This window comes from Ambystoma mexicanum, chromosome 2q (assembly GCF_040938575.1).
Source record: "Ambystoma mexicanum isolate Mex_15411 chromosome 2q, UKY_AmexF1_1, whole genome shotgun sequence".
NCBI classification, from domain to species: Eukaryota; Metazoa; Chordata; class Amphibia; order Caudata; family Ambystomatidae; genus Ambystoma; species Ambystoma mexicanum.
The window spans coordinates 752313008-752338051 of NC_090924.1; the positions used below are offsets into that span (position 1 = coordinate 752313008).

A 25044-nucleotide genomic window follows, 5' to 3' on the forward strand; every position below is an offset into this window, starting at 1 on the left:
GACAGCAGGCACCACCTGGAGAGGCAGTACCCAACTGAATATTTTCAGAACTAAACACAGAACTCACAAACCATAACACTCTAAGAATACACTTGCCTTAATTGGAACCTTAAGTATAATACATAAACAGAATATTGTGGTTGGTCTGATTCCACGTTCAGAACTATATATGCATATAGATCATTGTTAAGTACAACCTACTTAAATAACACCCAGATCAGTAAACTCAACATCCTTCCCCCTCCTCCGTTTCGACATGTCGGTCTCCCTCTCACCTCAACACGCCGTTCACGGCGCAGAGAGCGCAGTTCACCCAGCAACTCACAGCGAGTCGTTCGCTCTCACAAAACAGCAACTTTTTTTGGTATAAGCGCACCGGCGCAACTTAAAACACAAAAACAACAACAATCTTCTTTGTCTTCTCACCAGACCTTTTTTTTTTTAATAAGCCCAGCTATAACCGTCGTTTTCCTCCTCTCGATCCTCCGTCTCCTAGCAACCAACCAAACAAGGAAAAAAGGTAATTACTTGAATCCTACGCAATGATTGGCTATGAGAACTGTCAATTACTCCCTCCCACTGACAGCTATAATTAACCCTTTGCCGCCCTGTTCCTCCCGGCATTGCCAGAGCCAGCGCCTGATTGCCGAACTCCTGTGTACTGCACAGGGGATTTATCACAATACCACATTTCTTTTGTCCCAAAATCCATAAAAATCTCCAACACCCCCCCCACCCCGGCGTCCTATTGTTGCAGGCACTGACTCGGTGTTGGAAACCTTTTCCAAGTTTGCAGACTATTATTTGAATCCTCTTGTTATAACAATGCAATCGTATATTAAGGATACTGGGGATGCTTTTTCAACCTTTGAGGACATAGAGTTCAATCCAACCAGAAACTTACTTATGGGTTTAGACATCGTTTCACTGTACACCGAAAGTCCACAGCGAGCCACATTAGATGTAATATGGGAAGGATTATGGAACAGGACAGATTCTGATCCAGTTCCTAATTCTTTCCTCCTTTGGTGTGTGTGGAGTTAGCCCCTACTGAGAACTACTTTGAATTTATGGTATCCATTTACCATCAGGTGGAGGGAACCGACATGGGGGCCATCATGGCTCCTAGTCTAGAGACCTTATATGTCTAACCAGTTTAGCCGGCCTATCTAGATGTGGAAGCTCTACATCAATGATATTATGGTCATTTGGGAAGGCGGCCTACAAAAAACGAAATAATGACATTTCTTCGCCCCCCACCCTCTCTTCCCGGATTTACTCCAAATCAAGGGGTTTTACCCCCAAACTTCCTCCCTCAGCCCTCGCCAACTCCCTATCCTCCCAAGACTCCTGCCCCACCAAAATGCACACAAACACACACACACACACACACAAACGCACACAAACACACACACAAACACGAACACCCAAACACACACAAACACACATGCACATAGCAATGTATCTGTTCTCCGTCGAGGCCGCTTCCGGATACTGGCATGCCTGTCACCCCCTGCGCGCACTTGTGTGTGTCGCAGGGGCTGACAGTTTGATTTAGAAAGACCACTCTGTGCGGTCACAGAGCGGTCTTTCTAAATCATTCTTTCCCCAAGTTTTTTAAAAAGGTCTCTTGATCTAATACCTTAAAAACAGACTTTACCCAGCTTTTATCTTAAGCAATAATGGAGTTGGAAGTGCCAATAGACATCTTGATGATATTAATCCATCTCGTTTGTGTAGTTTTCATTGTATATTAGGAGTAGGAGAAGGATGGAATGAGATGCATGGAATGGTGAGGGAGTTGGACTGTGGATGGAGCGTGGGGAGGGTTCTCTGGGTGGCAGTTGGAAAGAGATAAGAGAGAGAGAGAAGCATTGTTGTTTGTGGGGCCTCTTACTGGTATAATCTATCTTCATCTGGATAAATAAAGGAATGTTTCTACAACTGCGGATGACTAATGTGCTTACTTCAAATGTATCAAATGAGCTCTTAAAGGGAGACAACACGAGAAGCTGCTACACAGCTTTGCAGGCGCACACTTTCAGCACTGTGTTACCTTTGTATATCAAATATGGATCAATTCACCTTTCATCTGCTGGTCTCTCTTTGAACTGTGCACAGTAGAAGTACATATATATCCCCTATATGCATGCCAGTGAGTACGCTACACATTCACCAACCTTGAAGTTAGCCCAGGTGTAACCACAGACACATTTGTTGAGCCACAGACCAGAAGTGGTAAGTGTGTTCAGCTGACCATGCTTTCCTGTAGTGAAACCACCATCACGTTGATTCACATAAATCCCAAAGGGTCAAGAAATTACATTATTTTAGGGCCCTAACATAATTCCAATTGAGCCATTGAAACATGCATCTCATTTTCATCCTGACTCCTCATTTCTTCTTCCTCAATATGTTTTGGCAACAAGCACATTCTTAATATTTTATAGTACAATTTGACCCTACATTCGGTTATGTATCTCTTCCCAGTTTCGTACTGTGATTGGCAATATGTAAGACTCAATAATCGCTCGCAGGGTTAATCCTGGAGCTCTGAAAAGTTATGAAAAAGGATCCCCTGCGGTTGTCAGCAGTATGGTTTGCATATTGTGGAAGTTCAGTTACCACATAGAGAATAATGTACCCTCTCTTTTCCATCGGCGTGGCTAGTGATATGAACAGAGGGAATCAGGAGTCAATCACATGGTTTTCAGTGAAGAGCATGAAGTACATTTAAAAATAATTCAAGAGAAACACATTTGGTTTCTTACTAGGCAACATGATGATTTTAGGCATGCACTTAGAGTCATGTAAAAAGGGGAACCCTCTTAAAATGTGCTTATCGGCTTAGCCACCCACTGGTCATAGAACCTTTCTGAATCCGGAGAATAATGCATGCAAAGGATATAGGATCTAGATAGTCATGCCTATACCCAACCCTACCAAAAAAAAACTCATCCCTCTGCATACACCTCTCAAACCCTGAACTAAACACAACCATACCTCTAAAGCACAACAAGCCGCACATACTTCACTGCACTGCAAAAACAAAACAAACCACACATAGCCTTGCACAACAGCACAAGGCGGCTACCAACCGAAAAACACACCTATGCTCATTGAACGGTGTAAACCGAACTGAAGCTGCCAACAGCACATGACAGCCCTATTGCTCTTTCTCCCGCTCTGTCCTACTAACTTACCCTACACTCTTGCCTTTCAGTGCTGCCAGAGCGCCAGGGGACAGCTCCTCTGGGGTGACAGTGCGTGGTATAAATATCCTTTGATATGATATGATATGATATGATATGATATGATATGATATGATATCATATGATATGATGGTGTATTTATTTCAATGTGTTTCAAAGCGCTTCATGACAAGGTAGGGAACATGGGAAAATACAAAAAGTTCTTACAGGTCATGAACAAGAATGTGAAATTAACAATCGTACTCAGCCTAGCGACATTTCAGATAGGGCAAGTGCTAAGACACAGATAGGAAGGAAATGGGAACAGACAGGCGACTACCGTACTAGGCCTGATGACATTTCTGGTACAGCTGGAGAATACACGAGGTGAGGGAGAGGGGAGTAGAAAGGAGGGGGAGGAACAAAACAAGCGACTATCGTACTTGGCCTGATGACATTTCAGGTAGTGCTGGAGGGGGAGGGAGGGGAATAACAAGTAAGGAGGGAGACAAAACATTATTACTATCATACTAGGTCCAAGGACAATTCTGATCGATTAAGTGCGTAGAAGAAAGTAAGGGAGGGGAAGGGGAGAGAGAGAAGGGGGAAGGGAGAGGAAAAGAGAATAGAGAATAAAAGTGTAAATAGCAGAGAAGCAGGGTGGAGAACGAAAATTGTTGCAGAGGTCAGTAAAACACATAATGTTACAAAGGAACATAAAGGTAGGCAAGGATTCACAGTGACGATGGGCACAGCATGATACAGGGCCAACATGAGTGCAGCAACCAGGGGAGGTTCAGCATGAAAGTTGAGGGGCTGAAGCACCAAGAGTCAATGGGTCCAAAAGTCAAATCCAAGCGTTGGCAAAAAGTCGCTGATGATGCACCCTTTGTGAATCAAGACAACTGCTGCTATGAAAAAGAGGGGGCAGAGGGTTTGGAAGTAAAGATGAGGTGAGGGGAAGGAGGGAGAAGAGATCAGGGAAGGCGCAGGAGGACAACAAAGGGGGAGGGACAGAATGCGACAAGATGGTGGACAAGATATTATGTGTGCGCACCTGGAGAAATGTATGGTGTTATCATACACTTCCATAAAGTTGGTCTGCTTGTTCTTCCCCAGCTGTGTCCAGTAATTCTCGATTAGTGCCACCATGTGCCCAACAGAAAGAGTTGCATGAGATTATCCCAGGGCTCCACAATATCCCTGCTTTTCTTCAAAATGACCCTGTGGCATAAGGCGGGTGAATGCGCAATACCCGCTCCAATGTATGGCAAGGATGCTCACATCCACCTGAAGCTGAAGAAAAGATCAGAGAGATACTGGTACATCAATGTGCAGCAAAAACATCACTGCTTATGGCTGGAGGAACACTAGGTACACTGGAACAGGTCCAGAATGCTGATCCTGGTATTGGGTAACACAAGCGCCCCCACTTTTAGTTATACACAGGTCCTCAGAGCAGTCACTTGATCAACACAGAAAGTAAAGAACTGAGCCATCTTGCTTGACTCAGACGTCTCATTCATCTCGGACAGCAAATGCTGAAACGCCATTATTAAGAACACACCATTCCAACTTTTGCTTCTCCTAAATGCCTACCCATTCCACCAGTACATGCACTAGCTTGAAATCACCACAAGATACAAATATAAAGGAAGTGTAAAAGTGACCACACAACACCCCCAAGAAAGAACTCCAGTCACAGCCGATAGAACAAAGACTCAAAACAATGTGTACCAGATTCAAAGATTATGGAATCAAAGTCTTAATCAAAGACAGCTTGCCCTACTCATCCCCAAATACACACTACTTGCATCCTTCGATTCAAAAGCACCTGGAAAACCTGCTGGCCAAAATTCAGGTAGAAAAACCCAGTGGGAAAACCATCAAAACACAAAGCCTCATCTCTGGAACTCTTTGGATCTGTGCTTATAATTATAATTAGTTATTTATAACGTGCTTAATACCGAAGAGGTTTGTAAGCGCAGACCCGGGTTTCTACCTGTGTTGCTCTGCAACGTCTTGCTTCTAAGACGAGCGCCTTGCCACTGAGCTATACTACCTGTGCTTGAGAGCCTTCCTTAGCCTTCTAGCCTTTCAGGAGCACATAAAAGCAGAGTTCCTCAGTGGGGGCTGCCCTACCACTCCCCTGGGAGGGACCAGTCACAATATGGGCCTCATCACGAGTCTGGCGGTAACCCTTAAATGCGGCGGTAGCGCTATTACCGCCGCATTTAAGGGTCCGCTAGATCATGGCCTTGGCGGATTTGCCCCCAGCTTAGAGCTGGGGGGAAATCCGTGGCAAAAGTGCCAATTTTCGGCGCTATTACCGCCGGTGGGAAATCCCGAATGGGCCCAATGGGGAATGGGCACTAACCGTTCCGCCAAACCTGTGATCCGGCGCTAATTGCGCCGAGGGGTTTGGCGGTAGGGCTATTAGCGCTGGCGCAAATAGCGCCGGCGTTACCGGCCAACTCGTGATGAGGCCCAATGTAAAGAACATTCACGTTGCCTTGTAAAGGAAAGGTGCTTGTAGTGCTATCCTCGCACACATTAGGCAAAGATATCGCAGAGAAATGGTCGCCTGCAGCATATAGGCGCTTAACAAATCACACAAATTCAAACAATACAATCAATTGCTGATGTGTTCAAAAGTCTGACTCTCTTCAGGAAGTCAGTGGGAGCTGCTTCTCTGTCAAGCGCTGAAAGCTTTGGGATATGATTCCCATTGGTCTAAAATGTACAGCGATCATTAAAGGTTTTCAGGACCTCTATGCTTTCAACTCAAAATCCCTTGATATGCGATTTTGCTTTCAGGTGAAAGTTAGCTACTAATGATGAAGTGATCCAGGTGGGTGGTCCATGAGAAGATGCATCCAACACTTCCTGGAAATATTTCCATTGTGCTGTGAATGGCTTTGCCGCGCAGTGAGCTGTCCTTTCACAGAAATGCGCCACACGAGAAAAGGGATCAAGGGAATAAAAAGGTATTGAATAAGAGGCCATCAGACACAAAGGTCAAGTATTAAGCCGGGAATTAATTTTGGAGAAGTACTTATCGGCAGTAATTTAGCTCAGTGGGTTGAGCACTCGCTGCCTATGATTGTCGCGTGTGATCTGCAGGTCGCAGGTTTGAATCCTGGCAAGGCCAACCCCACATTTCATCCTTCCGAGGTCGATAAATGAGCAGCAACCTTGGTTGGGTGATAACTGTATGTAAATATGTTCTCATTACTGTGCGATATATAAATAAATCATTATCATTACACTTGTTTGAAGATGAAACACCAAGATCATCTTTCTACTTGCTTAAAAATGTATCTGAACAGTACCAAACATGTATGTTTGTAATTAGTTAATAGTACAACAAAGACAACTAGTAAAGACTAAGGCCTTAGACATAAAGGATGATCGGTGTGTGTGGGCACAGAAAGATGAACGAGAAACATGGGAAAAGATAAAGTATTACTTTAACGACCCATCAAAATCCTGAAATAAGTACGCAGTCATTTGTGTGGAGTCAGCGAAGACTGTAGTTGCCTCCTCGCGCTGAGGCTGTGAGGACGGCATCATGACCCTAGACCTGGGGTAACTGGACCTGGGTCTCCGGTTGTGAAAAACGAGACAAATTACCATAGATGGAAATTAGAAGGCAAGACTGTAAAGATCGCTATCATGAGGGGCAAAGAGTCTCAATAGGAGGAAAACAGGAAAGGATACTTGGAATAGCTGTAGTATTCAGGAAAGGTAGTCAGGAGCGCACATGTCAAAAAAACAGAAGAACAAAAGATATTCAGCGATACTTATGAAAAAGGTCTGTGTATAGAAAGAAATTAATGGGGATAAAGGCTAATTGGAGAATTGGAAAAGTGAGGAGCTGGCCACATTATTTTGTGATTTAAAAAAAAATATTATTTGCATATGGTTAAAAATTCATCCAACTTTTGCAAAAACAAGAAAATACAAAGAAAGTACAAATACGAGAACAAAACATACAATACTGAGAATAAAAGAACATCACATAAAAATAAAAAATAAATAAAAACATATTCATGATGGACAGTTGATCTCATGCCATCAAAAGATAACATATGGTATAATGGAAGGGTGCTGTATCTATAGGGGAGGGGGCCTGATTACAACTAGAAAAACTAAAGATGGATTGAACACCCATGGCAGATAGGAAACATTCTAGAGCAGGGGGCTGAAACCTGAGACTGGACAGATGTTTTGGACTACGACTCCCATGAACCCTCACCAGTGACTATGCTGGCCAGAACACCTGGAGAGCCAATGATTCCCCTGTTCAAGGGTGTTCCGGGAACAAAAGACGTAGAGCAGGCACCACTGGCAGCCATTCATAAGTGGAGTAAGGGAAAGTACTGGTGCTATGTGACTGGGGAAAAGCAGATGAGGTCCCACATCACAAAACGGGAAGCATAGAGGTGTCTGCTCTGCCCAGAGCACAGTGTGGCTCCATTCAATTAGGGGTTCGGAACCTTTGTAAACACGCTATCCTGATAATGTTTACACAGAACATGGTCCATTTGGCAGGGCTGGCTTTCTGGTCAGTAAAGTTGAACATCTGGGTCGCATGTTGTTAGGAAAGATTCCCATTTATGTGGTTTTCCCTCCAGTTGTCTACCCACCAACTTTTTGCTGCTGTTTAAACACCATAGTCGGACTTTGCCAGTGAAGCACAGCCTTCAGCTGCACTCCACTGGGCTTTCCCTCACTTTGTTATGGGGAAACTGACATGCCCTTAAAGACAGTCAGTACTGGGAGACTTTGTTTCCCTTAGTGCTTTCCATTGTTGCAACTTTTCTGCAACATGTTACAAGTGCACAATGTACCTTACAGTAGTGTGCGTGGGTCTTCCTTTCGTTTTCAAAGACCCTAGACTCCCTCAAAGGATTTTTCAAGAGAAGTGCAGATGCGCCTTGGACAGGGCTGGTGGCAGCTTATCTTTTCGCGTATTATTTACCCTTTCTTGCCATGCAAACCGTGTTTACAGTGGTTGGCACAGGAAGGTGGCCTGGCTACAAAATGGCCATTCCACAAGGCTCGTTGTCCTGTCCTTTGGCCATCTTGCGCCTTTGCCTTCCCCAGGTCGAGTGACCCAGGTCAGTCCTTATTTGGGCATGCATTCTCCCGAGAAACGCCAAGCTTTCGCAGGTTTCTGCATGCCTCGTGTGTGTGCTTCCAGGATGTGGGCTGGACTGTCTAGTTCCAATACACATCCTGGGTGCCAGAGAATCTGGTGTGCTGTGAATGACTGGGACCGCCGTGGTCCATGATTGGTCCACGTCTGGTGCGCCTGTATGTGAGCAGATCTCCCATTGGGTCCTCTTCGTTTTGGTGCAACGGAGATTCTGGAAGAGAGAGACCCCAAACACCCACACCAGGTTACTCTCTTAGAGTTTTCACTGAACCTAGGATCGGATCCAAGTATCCTGAAACTAAGAAGCCGAGTCGAGGAACCAGTGGTGACCCGCTGGAAGGTTTGACACCCTGAGCCCACTGTTGTCCCGCTGGACCCCTCTGCATCTGATCGAACCAGAAGGTCTGCAAACGCGCTTTGACACATTTGAAAGGGGGACCAACTACTCACGGCACCTTCCTCTAAACCTGCAAGTAAGCCTCTTCGGAAGTGTCTGACTCAATAGCATTAAAATGTTTGCAACAATAAGTCACAGGCACTGATTTAGATAGTTTTAGGATTTGGAAGTTAGGAGAAAATGGCTGTGGCATCTATCATTCCATTGGGGTCCAAAGGTGTTCTACTTCTAAGTTTCTGGAAATAATGTTTCCTCTCCCTATACATAATTTTAGGGGGTGGCGGGAGGGGGCTGAGACAGGAAGCTGCACATGCTCAGTCCCAAATTCACAGACAACCATAAAGAATTAAATATTTAAGATCCCTATGTAGCAATCACATCTGTCATGCCATCTTTGATGTCCTGGGTGTTAGTCTTAGCAATGCACGGTGGTGGTGCGAGTTATGGTTGCTTAGATTACCATAACTGGCAAATTCCTGAGGTTTTTTGGTTTGACTTGCAACCATAACATGCCTTTAGCAACGTTTTTTCTTTGAATTTCATAGGTTTTTATTAGTGCAACTTAACCATACCGTCCCTTTAACAAAGTTTTTTCAGTAAATTCGGTAGGTTTTTATTAGTGCAACTTAATCATGACGTCCCATTAACAACGTTTTTTCAGTGAATTTCATTTGTTTTTACCAGTGCATGCTAATTTCCTACAACTTACTAATATCATACTTACCCTAATATAGCAAAATTTGTGTCCAACTGACCAAGTTTCACCTTAAAACTCTGCCATTTCCCACCTTCTAGCATCATTTCCAACACTTCTATATGATTTTTGCAACTTTTTCCACTGTTTATGCGTCCATCGATGTCCGCGAACGTCTGACGTCATCGCAGACTTTTTCGGAAAGCGTCATGTGACCTTGTGCGCGGCATGATGATGTGTTTGCAAACGCATCTGCACTTTGCGATCGGGTCTGTCCTTCGCGGACAGTTCGGAACTGCATTTTCTGCTGATCTAGCAACTTTGAGGTTTAAAATGTACCCTTGCACAGCTCCTACACCTATTCTTACTCAATATCCATTAACAATCTAGCACAGAACACATACTTGGAAGAATATTAGCAAAACTGCTATTTATCTTAAAAATGGCATCAGCTATTGCCATCCCTCTTCCCCAAGAGCCACAACCACCACCAGCTGGAGGACGTACACAACAAATAAAGCACAGTACTTCCAAGATGATGACGTAGAGAAATTGCCTACCTATAGCCCCAGAGAGAATCATGGGGGTGGCAGTTCTTTACCACTGTTGAGAACGTACCATAGGCTAAGGCTACCAAAGTGAAATGCGCCGAGTGCAACGTTGTACTCAGTCACAGACTACCTGTACAGTACACCTACTGGACCACATCCATGCTCCGCCACACCATATCCAACCACCGCAATGCTCTCAGAAAGGTTGTTCCTTTCTTAGCAAGTAGTAGTCTGTCTTGCTCCACCTCATCTTCCTCAACCAATACTGTAACCACACAGCCTACCTCTGTGGGAAACAAAATCCCACCAGCTACCTTGCAAGCAATAAAAGAGGCTGTTGATCCATATTTTTCGAAGACAACAGTCCTCTGTATATACTGCAACACACCCCTCTGCAGGGGGAAGCAATTTTGAAGTGCTTTTGAAGCTGTAATCAAGGAGCATGAGAAACACTGCCCCCTACCTTAGATGTACCACACGCGCAACATCTTCCCCTGTCTACCTGCCCCTCCATATTAGTGCTTGGTGACTCTTCCCTCATTTCTCTCCCCAACTTACTTTCTAACCTTCCTGCCGAAAAATGCAAAAAACAAAAAAAAGGTTGCTTTAAGAACCACCTTTCACAGTTAAAAAATAGAACTAAAAATAATGATCTTTTAGACTCCATCTACTTTACATTTCTCAGTAAAGTACATAGACTCAAAAAGATTTTCCAACATTTCCATTAGCATTTTGTGTTATGCCAATGGGAATAATGAGGTGTTCATCCCCGTTCCAGAAATTGGAATGGGGGCTAACGGCCCGGCAGCCCAAGTTATCGGCCCAAGCTAAGCAAGAGCGGATAAGAGGATCTTCCAGACTGTTATCCCCCATTCCAGCCCCTTCAAATGGGGAATGAAGGCCATTAGCATGCCGGGTTGCCAAAGCGCTTGACGTCCCGCTGTAGGAAGGAAAATCCTTTTCCAAGATGGCCTCCATTGAAAGGGAAGGCAGGGCGCCGTACAGAGCCCCCCTTCCCTTTTCATGGCGGCCTGCAGAATGCGAAGAGAGAACACTATGAACATATTAAGCTTGCACACACAAACTGCCACTTAACAATCCTTTACAAATCTTTTCCATCTACATTTCCCTTACTTATCCCAAACATTTTTACACAATGCTCCTATAAATGCACATATGCCTTGTGCAGTGAGAGAAGTGCATAAATAGAAGGGGCAGTACGGGTGGGCGAGTGCTCATGAGACCCCGGTAGGGAAATGCCAAGGTATGCCAAGATGTCACGCCACTGGGTAACTACTAGAGAAGAGGAGTCCCACGGGTGGGATGCATCTTAACCATAACATCCCTTTAACAACGCTTTTTCTGTCAATTTAATAGATTTTTATGAATGAAAATATTTCATGGTGTTACATTATTGCATGTAAGTTATTAATAATTCCTCTTTTCATATATATGAAAGAACTATAAAGCTCCTTTCATAAACATATTTTTTGCAACACATTCTTGTCTGTTGTTATCAAAAGTGTCAAAATGTCCATACATACAATAGTCATATAACTTAGCCCTCACTTGACAAAATCCATTTAGACTTTCCACAAACATTCAGGGTTGGATCTATAATCTTTCTGAAAACGTTTGTCCATATTCGTCAAACGGCAACAAAATTATAAACCATCTAAAAATGTTGAGAACCCCCCCTCTTATTTAGCCCCCTCTTGACAAAATCCCCAACCTTTGTAAAAACCTTTATATCTAGATCTAAAATCTTTTTGCACACTTTTGTGCAGATTCGTCAAATGGCACCACATTTATAAGCCTTTACAATATTTTGGAACTCCCCCTCTAATTTTGTCCCCTCTTCACAAAAGCCCACCAAACATTGCAAGAGCAATTCAGAATCAGGTCTAGAATGAGTTTCCAATATTCCATCCAGTTTCATTGAGTGGTGCCAAAGTAATAAGCCATCCAAAAACTGTTTTTCACCAACCCTGTAATGCACAAAGCATAGATGCCCTCAAACATCTAAAATGTTTGCGGACATTGGGCAAGAAAACGGCCTGTTTTTTGGCTTTTAAGGCCATATCCCATCCCATCCTCATCACCCGTACCCTCCCCAGAGATTGTTTGATAGGTCTGACAAGTGCAATGTTGTGTTTTTTAATGTTTTTACTCCGATGTTCACGGATACCAGTGGATGTCGGCGAATCCAACATTGTGGGCGTTTTGAAAAATCTGACGCACTTCACGCTTTTCACCATGCAATCAGCGGGTGCGTCCGATGTCCCGGACATCACGCCGCCCTCCAGACCAATTGGGGGCCCGTCCACGGACCAAACAGAGAAATGAGACAGCGGTCGAACCCATATATCTCAAGTTTTCAGTCGTTTTATGGGTTCAGCAACTTAACCATAACCACAGGACCACTTATGCAGGCCCTGTAATATGCATACATAATAGGGTTACTGTAGCAACACCACTACTTTACAACACTTGCTTTTAGTATCAGGTATTGCACATACTTGCTACATTTTAACTTAGTCTCATGAACTATAGCATAGTATGAATTAAGGTTTAATTTGTAATACAATGGGATCTGTTTGCATTAGTGAAATAGTTTATTTGAACTGAGTGTCTGTACCTCAATATTGGCGTTTCCAATGTTTGCAGATTTAGTTTTAAGAAACGTTAACTTAAAGAAAGCATTTTTGCCATACACATAAATAAGTGGGTAAAAAAACATTTTTTAAATGTGTTTAGATCAGATCCTTTCACTGGTTGAATAATGCTGTGCTGCTGAGTATTATTCAACTAATTAAGAACAGACATGTTTTCAGTTCATCATACGCTCACTAATTTCTAGGAACATCACTAAATATAATTCCATATTCACGGTGTGAAATCAGATGCAGCCATCTGGAGTAGCTGTGTTATTATTTTGCATTTCACAGGTCGAATCCAAGTGTGGCGGCCCTGAGAGCTAAATCAAACCCATTGCTCCCTTCAGGTATGGTTTATATGTCTCTTGTGTTACATTTTTGAACATGCTGTATTGTTTCATCCAATTCACTTGATGTATTAGCTCTGATAACATGTAATGTATCTCCCCCCCTCTCTCTCACTCTCCCCTCTCTTTCATAGCCAAACCAAGCACAAACATATCACAATTGAGATTAAAAAAGTGGACAGTTTTTATTTGTATTGGTATTTGAGTGTATTTAGCAAGGGCCTAGCTTGGAGTCAATGGGGTGCTGTAAAATGTAGTCACTCCCTAACAGCTCCATAGTCAAGGATATCTTGCGTCGGGCGCTTCGCAGGAGAAGGAAAGAGGGGGTAAATCAGGACGACTGCACACCGGAGGCAGGTAAGAGGCTTTATTTAAATCGTAGCCTTGCTCCCAACATGGGAGCCGCGCCATACACTGGCTGCGCCTTCAGGCAACTTCCTGCTGCCACCCCCCGCGCAGCGCGTCACACAAGCGCATTCAAAGAATGCTCCTTCACGACCCGGCACATGAGGGACAGCAGCCCAGCCGCCCACGAGACCGCCATACACAGAACATGCGGACGCAGCCGCACGGGTAGCTAGTAGCCTCCTGCCACCCCCTGCGCAGTGCATCACCCAATAGAATTCAAAGGATGCTCCTGCAGGACCCGCCACATGAGAGACAGCAGCCCAGCTGCCCACAAGACCGCCATACACGGAACATGCAGATGCAGCTGCACGGGTAGCTACTAGCCTGCTGCCACCCCCTGCGCAGTGCATCACTCAAGCGAATTCAAAGGATGCTCCTGCACGACCCGCCGCATGAGAGACAGCAGCCCAGCTACCCGCGTGACCGCCATACACGGAACATCAGGACGCAGACGCAGGAGTAGCTAGTAGCCCGCTCCACATTACTTCTAAACTTTACTCTAAATCTAGGGGTTGATTTCCCCATCCCCGAATCCCTATGTCCCTTCAACAGAGACTGCAAAACAAAACAGCTCTTTGATCATTGGCTTACAGAACTCTCGGAACATTTCTTCCGAATTTCCAAGTGTGAGGCCTTCGCTATCATTTCAATTTTCCCCACAATGTGCGGGCCGTTTCCGAAATCTTTGACATGCAACAGAGCCTTGCATAAGGCAGACCTGGTTATGCTGACAGTGAATAACGGATAGCACTACATTGGGCTGCACAAATCATAAAATAAGGCAAATATTTTGGATCTAAGCAGGGGTGGACTGGCCATAAAGGGAACTCTGGAGATTTCCCAGTAGGCCTCTGCACCCTGGACCTCTTCTGTGTGATATTTCCACATTTTCTCATAGGAAAAGAGTGCGGCTTGCTGAAAATGTACAATTTGGGGTCACTTTGAACATTATTTCTAGGGCCTTTTTTGGTTGCAAGTCCATCCCTGGATCTAAGGAGTCTTCACTCTGAGGATGCTGCTTCTAGAAAGCCCTCTGGTCCCTCTGTGGGCTGTGTTTGCAACTAACACTATGCTTGGTGGCTATACATACATGGCACCCCACTCTGGGGCTTCTCTCCTAACGTCACTGGGGGAGCCAGCTCCTCTCCAGCTGTTTAAATGGGTGTAAATGAAACAGCCGGCTGCTAGGGTTGGCACTTACTATGAAGTTTTAAAAGCACGTGCGAACATGCCTCGTAGTTTTAATGCACGATGTTTACATTGTGTATGAAATGAGTTATTCTGCAGATACCTGTTTTATTAGCATGCATTGAAAAGGATAGAGAGCGATGTCACCTGCGAGTGACATCTAAAAAGAGGAAGAAAAGTTTAAATGGCTTTCGAAGGGCTTTTGTCTAGCAAAATTTTGCAAGCTGCTTGAAACCCTTGTCTGTAGAGGTTATGTGAAGGGCTGGTCTCCGAGAGCCTTGGGAGTCTGGAGAGAGCCAGTTTCATTCAGAATGGCTTTGCTGCTAGACTCAACCAGGTAGATTCTGCTGACTCAATTAACACAGTGGACTCCCAGAGGCAGGACGTGTTTTTTGGCAGAGTTGACCACTGAGCCACTGTCCTTGGCTTATAAGCACAGCGGTCATTTAAGAAAAATCAAATGGTGGCATGTAGCTTTGGACCTGAAATCATCTTTTCACCAAGTAAGGTCACAGGTCACCTTTATGGTGTAAGATGTATGAACTGGGGATGTCATTGTGCCCATGTAAGGTAATATAGTCCTTTCCCACTGTAACACAGTGCAAGGTGAGGATGGATGCAGGTGGCAGGCTGACTCGCAAAGTCAGGATTAACAATGGTCTTACGCAAGAATGGGTGCTTGCACCACTAACATTTAGTTTATATTTGCAAGATCTACCATGGTATATGATGTCCACCAGACGGTTGCCACCCAAGATAGATCTTAAGCAAGGTTCTGCAACCTTTGGCTCTCCAGATGTTTTGGACTACAACTCTCATCAGCCCTAGCCAGCACAGTCAATGCTGGGGGGTCCTGGGCGTCGTAGTCCAAAACATCAGGAGGTTGCAGACACCTGTTCTGGAGCATGTAAACTGTCTCTTTTGTGAAGCCTGTCATATAGAGAACTTCTTTTGTTACTGATTATAGTGAAAGAAAGTTTTTGCTCCTCTGTAATAATTGCCATAGAACATTTATCTTAGAATGGCAGGCAACACATACATGTATCTAGATTTGACATTACCTTTTAGGATCTCATTGAAACCGCGTTTGTCTGCGATGTGCGCCAACTGGAAAGGGGTCTTTTCCACATTTCGGCGGTCCATTAGCAAGGGTGTTAGGCTTGCCAGAGGCCATATTAAAAATTTCTAACAGGACGTTTTGAGATGTTTTGTATGGGGGCAGAAATACAGGGGAAATAAATTGGAATCCCTCAAAGGTAGGGAATGAAGTGAGCCAGAGCGAGATAGAGCTGTCCACCGGCATACATTTTCTTGCTGGGGAGCTGTTCAGCGGAGGGCTCAGGCCCAAACCCCACCAAGTTCAGGAAGCCCTCTGCCTCTAACTGCAATGTCTCCTGTGTGCTGTTTTAGGTTTGAGCGTGGGCTCTGGTAGACTTGCAGTATCTGGTGAAAAGTCGTCTTATGCTTACCGGGACCCATTAACCCCAATTCTGCTGCTAGAGATGAGGCTCATGGATGTGATTATCCCTGATGACGAGTATCCAGGACAGCCCAATCCTGAATGCTGAAATGGTCCAAAGGAGTATATATTGCTCTCTGGTGGCAGATATTTTACTATTAGGGTGAATATTGTATCAGATGGAATAAGCGCCACGCCTGTGAGCATTACATGCTCAGAAGGATTGCAAGCCGCAATTACTACTATTACATATTTATCAAAACGTTGGTCATTTTTATGTTGCAAAAATACACTTTGATTTTATGCACATCAGCCAGCATCTGACATTCAGAACATCCCAAATTCTTCTGCACCTTACTCCGGCCATCAGCCCAACCCGCATCACTCTGCAATTCCCGACCTCGATCCTATGTAGGGAGGGAATTCCCACAGTGAATTCTGTCCATTTCCAGCACCGCTATATTCGCCATTAGGGATAATCACAACCATGAGCCTCCTCTCTAGCACCAGAATAGGGGTCAACGGGCCCCTCTCAGGGTAAAGTGGCCCAACACGAGTAATATCTCAATGGCTAAACATCTTTGGCAAGAGAGAAAAACCCCAGAAGGAAAAGAGATGTAATGTGAAGTAAAGTGCTCTTGTATCATGCACCTCTGTCATTGTGGTGGTCTGTTTACATGTGGCCCTCCAACCAAAGAGAGACAGTGGTTATGGGATAGAAGGAAAGGCAGGGGCAAATCCTGAGGTGTTGATGCATGCGGTCAAAAGTACCTTAGCCCTAAGTGTTGGAATGGAACTATGCAGTGTGTGGTGGAGACACTTCAGTGTGTCTTTCATCCAGTAGGGAGAGCCCAAGATCAATCAGTTGGAACTCAGTGCTGCGAGACCGCTTAGCCACTGACGTGGCAGTGACATAGGTCCAGAAAAGTGAGCCGTGGCATTGATCTATTAGTGTGGTATGTTTGTAGACAGCTCACTACCGTGTACAAGGGTTGATTGTGTGAGTAGTGCAAAGTGGCAAGCGGTAGAGACGTGAGTTCATTGATGGGGGGAGGAGAGGCTGACTGGGTTGGGGAAAATTAACTTCTTGGTTCCAGATGATTGTTTAGGTCACACTGAAAAGTTGTACTCTTGTCTCAGCATGAAGAGTCCTTGTCATTTTGATTCAATTTAAAGGATGCAAGAAGACCAACCTGAAGGAGTCCAATCTCCCGATTACCTTGGTTTAGGCATTGCGTGCTAGCTGGGACAGAGACCCGAAAAAGTGCTGTCGATTGAATTCCTTGGCTGAGAAGTTGTGAGTAGCACATAGGATGTTAGTGAGAGCAAGCAGTGATAGATTCCATCTGGATGATATCCCCGGAAATGGGAGATTTGTTTTTTATGTTGGTCTGAGGTGCTGGTTGGGTTTGATCTGGCCTTTTAGGGTGCCATACTCAATGTCTCATTTGACTAGCCAGGTTTCAATGATTGTCCAAAGGTTAGGTGGTGTTCTCCTATGCATGGCCAACCGGATATAGAGTTCTAGAGCTTATTTAAGAGAAAATAGAAGTACAGTCATCTATGGCACTTCCCATTGGCACTTAGCACGGTTACTTGGGCTGCGTTATTAGACCATAGTATTTTGGTTTGGTTGCAGGGAATTAATTTCCCCATGGTGGCTTCTGGGATGATGGCATGGAAGGATCTATACGTGATGCATTGGTCTTTGAATTCAATACTCTGTGGAATGAATTTCCCCATGGTGGCTTCTGGGATGATGGCATGGAAGGATCGATAAGCGATGTATTGGGTTTTGAAATCAGTCCTCTGTACACGAGCTAGAGGAGGCTTCATATGGCTGGTTGAGGTGATTATGATCCACCCAGAAATTCGATATCGCATTGATTCAGGGATGCCAGTGGCAAACACTGTCAGGAGAGGGTTTAATAAATAGGCCATAAAGTGGCACCCCCATGAAATTGCACTTGACTGGGAGTGGGGCCAACAAGTTCATTTGATGGAAGGAGAAACACGCCAACTGTACGCATGTCTTAGCTTATGGGTGCAGCAAGTACCCCAGTCATTTAAAGTCACTGTCTTACATCAACGAATTTACTTACTTGTGGGGCAATTCCTTATTTATTCAGGCAACAAGGAGGGCTCCAGAGAATGCATTCAACGTTTTCTAATATATCGAGTTGTGGTTTCATTTAATTCCATTCCTAATTGTTGCATCTTCACTGTGTGTAACAAGTCAATGGTGTGTGCACATGTAATCAAAAGGTGACAAAGAAAGGGATTCTCTGTGCACATGTGACTTACTCTCCTCTTTTCCCCCACTCACAAAGTTGTAAGACTGCAACATAGTACAATGATCGCCACAGCTGCACATCATTAGTTCAACTTCCATGCATTCATTTCCCAAAACTCCACTCAAACTAGCACCCTTCCCGCCAATAGCCATTATATCCTGTGTCCCTGTGAATCACTTTCCACTGCAAACAATCAAATACCAGTCAGCTCTCACCTGCTGCTACATGTCCATCATCTCAACCCTCCTTCCTGCAAATTCACTGCTTGTTTCACAATAGCTACGCCAATACCCACCCAAAAAGGCCCCCTGCTGGCCCCAACAGCTCTGTCATCTACTGGCCCGGCTCCCTTTCGCCATACTACTCAGACGTTCTGTAATGCAAGGCATTTAACTGGATCTGGCCACCTCCATGGAAGGCAACACACTTCGTGAGCTCCTTCAATTTGGGTTCAGAAGCAGACACTCCATGGAAATTACGCTGACCCATGTCTCCAACTTTCTCCCTACGGCTGATCAAACAAACCTCTCCTCAATTCTCATCCCTCATCGTCACACGGCGGCCTCTGACACTGTTGATCACCACTCCCTCCTCCCTACACTCTCTGCCCATAGCCCGTGGAACTCTGCCCAGGCCGGGATCACCTCTTACTTGTCCATATATCTCCATCTGATGGAAATTACACATCTTCAATCCCACTACTTTCCCAGTGATAGTTTCTGAAGGCTCTGTGTTTGGACCACTGCTCTTTACCCTCTCGCTATCTTCTCCCGGTAAGCTCTGCTGTGACTTTAACTTCCACCACCATGCTACAGTGTCAGTGACATTTTCTTCCCCTTTTTCTCCCTTACAACAGAGCTATCAACACGCATTTATTTCTCTGGAATCCGCCCCTGGTTGTTACTTGCTGAATGTATCCATGACCAAAGTTATCTACCTCAATGCCTCTAATGCCTTACTCCCCCAAATATTTTCCCACTGAGTCCCTCATACCTGCAACCAGCACTCAGAAATGCAGGTATCCTCTTTGACATTAAACCCAAATTCACCACTTTAATAACTTTCCCGGACAGGGCGGCAGAATGAACATTTGGATGATCCAGCCCCACGGCACCTACCACTTTACCAAACCTGTCCTCCTTATTCTTGTTCGCTTAAGATCGGAGCGTTGCAGACTCCTATCGGCTCTTCCGCTCTCTGCTTCTTTGTCCCGTAGCCAAAGTTCTGAACATTGTAACTAGAACCCTTTCTAGCCTCACCCACCCTTTCCCCTTGGCCTCCATGCTGGCTGCAAACCAATCCTTCTTCAAATGTATCCATCGGCTTTCCCCCACCCCTCCCATCAGGCTTCCTCTTTTTCCCAATACCACATCAAACCATTTGAGCTAATAACCCAGTTAATCTCCCTGTCTATCACTCTCCCTGGACTGCCTCTCGCCTCTGCTCCTTACCGGTTCTTCCCCTCACCACTGAAACTCCCTCCCAACATCAAGAGCATCCCCACTGTTGTAGCAGCCCTCAATCAGCAACTTGAAGGTGCGCAACTCTGAGTTCTTTTAAAGACATTTTATTTCTATGAAGGTATTCTTCATTGGGCCTGTCACTTAAAGTCCTAAAGTCAGGGTGCAGCCTATAGTCCATGGCCCAAATTGGCCCCGGCTAGATAGAGCTACATGCTTGTCCCCTAAGGGAAACCTAAACATAAAGACACAGACACCAGGGTTGTAAATAACATACTTTATTTATGTTAATGTGGGGTGTGTGTGTGTGTTCTTCGGGGCCTGAAGAAAATCCTGAGTCAGGGCTGTGAATGCACTGTGGGCGAGGTGATGATGTGGGCGGTCACCTAGGCTATAGGGCTGCCCGAAGCCAGAAAAGTGGTCACGGGACACGGCAGTAAAGTCGGGGGGGTCCCCCAGACCAAGGGGGCTGTTGAAAAAACAGCAGATTTTCCTGAGAGCAGTAGGGTGCGTGGTGGGTGGTCCCACCCAGGCTAAGAGGCTACCCAATAGTTAGTTATAGTGGGTGTGTGTGTGTGTGTGTGTGTGTGTGTGTGTGTGTGTGTGTGTGTGTGTGTGTGTGTGTGTGTGTGTGTGTGTGTGTGTGTGTGTGTGCGCGCGCGCGCGTGTGTGTGTGTGCGTGTGTGTGTGCGCGCGCGCGTGTGTGCGTGTGTGTGTGCGCGCGCGCGTGTACATATAGTAATGTTAGTATATAAGGAGGGTAGTGTATATAGTTATAGGTGTATGGCATTGTAGTGTATTGGGGATGTTAAGTATGGAATGTTTATAGTATTAATGATATGTCATTACTGCGACACCGCGGATGAAAATTGTGACTTTTTTCAAACCCCTTTACACCACATACATATAAGGGGGGACACCCCCGCATCTCCCCCCCACACTTGTATTATATCCCATACCCTACTCCCACATATATATGTGGTGTAAGGGGGGTTGGAAAAAAAAAGTCTGAATTTTCGGCAGTCGGAGTTCTGGAGGCGACTAATTGGTATATTTCCAAAGGGTTCAAGACCCTGCCGTGAGATAGCAAAGGAAAGTGGCGGCCTGCCTGAGGCCACCTAGGAGGTGTGACCACCCACAATGGCCATCCTCTGGTCTCATGCATGTGTGCGTGGTATTGATGTGCGGCAGGGATCTGTTCCGTCAGTCCCACCCTATGGATCTCTATGTGACCCCTTCAAAAAAGGCAAGGCTGATGGAGCAGATCTCTGTTTATAAGGAAATCACCCCGAGGGGAATTTACAAGGGAATTATTTAGTAAGAAGATAGAAATGTTTAATGGAAGGTGTATGTGTAAGAGTGGTCCCTGTTGGAATCCGTAAAGAATTCACCTTATTGTCTGTGTGCCAGTCAAGTCAGGTAAGAACTCAATATGTTTTAACAGTGATTTTATTTAGCAGGTGCAGGGTCCCTCCCTATCCAGCTGGCCTGGGGGTGAGGGATCCCATGGGGACAGGCCCTGGTCTGGGATGAGGGAGGTGTACACCCTTGCCCGGATCAGTGCCGGAAATCAGGAGCTACAGGTGGAAGGCAATCCCAAAAGGTAACAGCGAAAGATAGGGAAAGTGAATTAGATAATGAAGAGGAAAAAGTGCAATGAAACAAGATAAATGTACAAAACAAGTGGTAGTTCACAAAAGATGGAGGCATGCATTGTAAAACAATCTTGGAAAGGGTTGTAGGGAGGTCAGCTTTTATTAGCGCGGGAATATTAGATTTGGAATATAGTAAATAGTTAACCAGTGGCAAAGTGGGTTTCAATTAAATTATCAGCTACTGAACTAAAGAGTTCTTTGCTGGTGGAGGCAGCCAGAATGTGAAATGTCTCTATGTAAACAGAGGCATGTATTTGCCTTTCTCTTTGATGTTGACAGTGTTACTTCTATGATTGCTTAGGTGAAAACCGGCCGTCGTTTCACCGAAACACACCTCATTCAAATTCACTGGCACACCTGCTGTGTTCTGTCAATCAAAGAAAAGAACAGAAAAAGGGCGACGTTTCAAAGAACAATGCAAACACAATGATAATAATCAGAGCTTTTTTATATACCGTCAGCTATCACACGCGACCTCGTGCTTGCCTTTTCGCCGTCCTGTAAAAGGAGTTACTTCATCTCGCTTTATGACTTTTAGTATCACTTCGTTACATACATCTAATCTCATGCCTGTCACGGTTTCTCCTATTGTTTTGACACTTTTCTCATTGTTCACAAGTTCCCCCCTCTCACTGTTCACAACTTTCACGTATCCTCCCATTATTCACAACTGCTACACTCTCTCCTGATGCTCACGCTTGTTATTTCTGCCCCCATTGTTCACGCCTGCTAAACTCTCTCCTGCTGCTCACGCCTTCCATGCATGCTCCCATTGCTCACACCTGCTACACTCTCTCCTGCTGCTCACGCGTGTCACGCATGCTCCCATTGTTCACGCCTGCTACACTCTCTCCTGCTGCTCACGCCTTCCCTGCATGTTCCCATTGTTCACCCCGCTACACTCTCCCCTGCTGTTCACGCCTGTCATGCATGCTCCCATTGTTCACGCATGCTACAACACTCTCTCCTGCTAGTCACTCACTCCTGTCATGCATCCTCCCGTTGCCCACACCTGCTACACTCTATCGCCGTCCTGTAAAAGGAGTTACTTCATCTCGCTTTATGACTTTTAGTATCACTTCGTAACATACATCTAATCTCATGCCTGTCACGGTTTCTCCTATTGTTTTAACACTTTTCTCATTGTTCACAAGTTCCCCCCTCTCACTGTTCACAACTTTCACATATCCTCCCATTATTCACAACTGCTACACTCTCTCCTGATGCTCACGCTTGTTATTTCTGCTCCCATTGTTCACGCCTGCTAAACTCTCTCCTGCTGCTCACGCCTTCCATGCATGCTCCCATTGCTCACACCTGCTACACTCTCTCCTGCTGCTCACGCCTTCCCTGCATGTTCCCATTGTTCACCCCTGCTACACTCTCCCCTGCTGTTCACGCCTGTGATGCACACTCCCATTGTTCGCGCCTACTACACTCTCTCCTTCTTCTCACGTCTATCTTGCATGCTCCCATTGTTCACACCCGCTACACTCTCTGCCGCTGCTGACACCTGTCATGCGTCCTCCTACTGTTCACGCCGCCAACACTCTCTCCCGCTGCTCACACCAGTCATGCACGCTCCATTATTTATGCCTGCTACATTCTCTCCTGCTCACTCAGGCCTGTCATGCATTCTCCCATTCCTCACACCAGCTACACTCTCTCCTGCTGCTAACGACTGTCATGCATGCTCCCATTGTTCACGCCTGCTACACTCTCTCCTGCTGCTCACACTTGTCATGCACGCTACCATTGTTCATGAGTGCTACACTCCTGCTGCTTGCGACTGTCATGTATGCTTCCGTTGCTCACGCCTACAACACTCTCTCCTGCTGCACACTCATGCCTGTCATGCATCCTCCCGCTGTTCACACCTTCTACACGCTGCTCACTCACGCCTGTCATGCATGCTCCCATTTTTCACGCCTGCTGCACTCTCTCCTGCTGCTCACACCTGTTATGCCTGCTCCCATTGATCACACCTGCTACACTCTCTCCTGTTGCTCATGTCTGTCATGCACACTCCCATTGTTCACACCTTCTACACTCTCTCCTGCTGCTCACACCTGTTATGCCTTCTCCCATTGATCACACCTGCTACACTCTCTCCTGCTGCTCATGTCTGTCATGCATGCTCCCATTGTTCACACCTGCTACACTCTCTCCTGCTGCTCAAGCTTGTCATGCATGCTACCATTGTTCATGAGTGCTACACTCCTGCTGCTTGTGCCTGTCATGTATGCTTCCATTGCTCACGCTTGCTACACTCTCTCCTGCTGCACACTCATGCCTGTCATGCATCCTCCCACTGTTCACACCTTCTACACTCTCTCCTGCTGCTCACTCATGCCTGTCATGCATGCTCCCATTGATCACACCTGCTACGCTCTCCTGCTGCTCGTGTCTGTCATGCATGCTCCCATTGTTCACACCTGCTACACTCTCTGCCGCTGCTCACTCATGCCCGTCATGCATGCTCCCATTGTCATGCCTGCTACGCTCTCTCATGCTGCTCACGCCTGTCGTGTATGCTCCCATTGTTCACGCCTGCTACACTCTCTCCTGTTGCTCATGCTTGACGTGCATGCTCCCATTGTTCCCACTTGCTACTCTCTCTCCTGCTGCTCACCCCTGTCATGCATGCTCCCATTGTTCACGCCTACTACACTCTCTCCTGCTGCTCACTCACTCCTGTCATGCATCCTCCCGTTGCCCACACCTGCTACACTCTATCGCCGTCCTGTAAAAGGAGTTACTTCATCTCGCTTTATGACTTTTAGTATTACTTCGTAACATACATCTAATCTCATGCCTGTCACGGTTTCTCCTATTGTTTTAACACTTTTCTCATTGTTCACAAGTTCCCCCCTCTCACTGTTCACAACTTTCACGTATCCTCCCATTATTCACAACTGCTAGACACTCTCTCCTGATGCTCACGCTTGTTATTTCTGCTCCCATTGTTCACGCCTGCTAAACTCTCTCCTGCTGCTCACGCCTTCCATGCATGCTCCCATTGCTCACACCTGCTACACTCTCTCCTGCTGCTCACGCTTGTCACGCATGCTCCGATTGTTCACGCCTGCTACACTCTCCCCTGCTGTTCACGCCTGTCATGCATGCTCCCATTGTTCACGCATGCTACAACACTCTCTCCTGCTGCTCACTCACTCCTGTCATGCATCCTCCCGTTGCCCACACCTGCTACACTCTATCCTGCTGCTCACACCTGTGATGCACACTCCCATTGTTCGCGCCTACTACACTCTCTCCTTCTTCTCACGTCTATCTTGCATGCTCCCATTGTTCACACCCGCTACACTCTCTGCCGCTGCTGACACCTGTCATGCGTCCTCCCACTGTTCACGCCGCCAACACTCTCTCCCGCTGCTCACACCAGTCATGCACGCTCCCATTATTTATGCCTGCTACATTCTCTCCTGCTCACTCAGGCCTGTCATGCATTCTCCCATTCCTCACACCAGCTACACTCTCTCCTGCTGCTAACGACTGTCATGCATGCTCCCATTGTTCACGCCTGCTACACTCTCTCCTGCTGCTCACGCTTGTCATGCACGC

General features: G+C 45.8%; 1 protein-coding gene across 2 annotated transcripts in view; it reads right to left on the reverse strand.

Moving 5' to 3' along the window:
• Window positions 1-25044, reverse strand: part of PTPRN2 (protein tyrosine phosphatase receptor type N2) — a 3479756-nt gene that overhangs the window by 3361759 nt on the left and 92953 nt on the right. The window lies entirely within an intron of this gene.